The sequence below is a fragment of the Schistocerca gregaria genome, chromosome 3 (assembly GCF_023897955.1).
Source record: "Schistocerca gregaria isolate iqSchGreg1 chromosome 3, iqSchGreg1.2, whole genome shotgun sequence".
Lineage (NCBI taxonomy): Eukaryota > Metazoa > Arthropoda > Insecta > Orthoptera > Acrididae > Schistocerca > Schistocerca gregaria.
This window is the reverse complement of record NC_064922.1, coordinates 19627950-19628796: the sequence shown is the minus strand read 5'-3', so window position 1 is coordinate 19628796 and position 847 is coordinate 19627950. Positions and strand designations below refer to the sequence as shown.

General features: G+C 49.0%; 1 non-coding gene across 1 annotated transcript; it reads right to left on the bottom strand.

The window, feature by feature from the left end:
* Positions 1 to 261: 261 nt before the first annotated feature.
* Trnan-auu (transfer RNA asparagine (anticodon AUU)) lies at positions 262 to 334 on the bottom strand. The gene has a single exon. It is a non-coding gene; the product is annotated as a tRNA-Asn (tRNA).
* Between the last annotated feature and the right edge of the window lie 513 nt (positions 335 to 847).

Below are 847 nucleotides of genomic sequence, written 5' to 3'. Positions count from 1 at the left end.
GAATAGGAATGTGCAGTGGGATTTACGTGAACTCGGCACAAGGCAGATCTTTCCGACATAGGCTTGAGAATCTTACGGGAACACTTGTACTGTTTCTAAATTAAGTGTAGGCGTGGAAGGAGGGTGCTCCCCGCGCACTAATAAAAGCACGATGGCAATTGTGGATGCTAATCATTCGCTTGTATCTTCCTAGACACATCTGCAGGCTGAGAATTATTCCACTTGCATGGCAAGGTGCGCATGTAGGTGTGTTAAAAATTCTGGAGGCACTGGGTATTGATCCCAGCACCTCTTGCATAATAAGCGAGCGCTCTACCATCTGAGCTACGCCCCCCCCCCCCCCCCCGAAGACTATTGGTGCTACATACAGCCATATAGACGACACAGACCTTGCACTCCCATTATTCAGCAGACAAACACTACTCTCTATGTATCCGTTAGGGTGTCTTTCAGGTTTCGTGCATTCTGTATCGAATCGTAGTTGGCCACAATGAAAGTGGCACGTATAACGTTGAAAATAGAGTTCGGACACCGCTCTGAGTAAGACGAACGTGTTGTCCACCCTCTAGACTTCAGTGAGGTTAAGCCGTGATACCTAAGACAGATCTGCACTCGATGACACCTCGATAACAGCCGGTCCCCACACTTACATCTTGCTCTCCTTACGTCAGTATACAACATATCAGTCTGTGACGCTGGCTTTGCAATATCATGTGTGCCTTTAGGTTCGCCGCGACCAACACTTACCATGCACTGACCACAAAAAATTGAGGCGCCGCGGCTTGAACCCTGCACCTTCCACATGCGAAGCGAACGCTCTACCAACTGAGCTACGCCACATGCACGA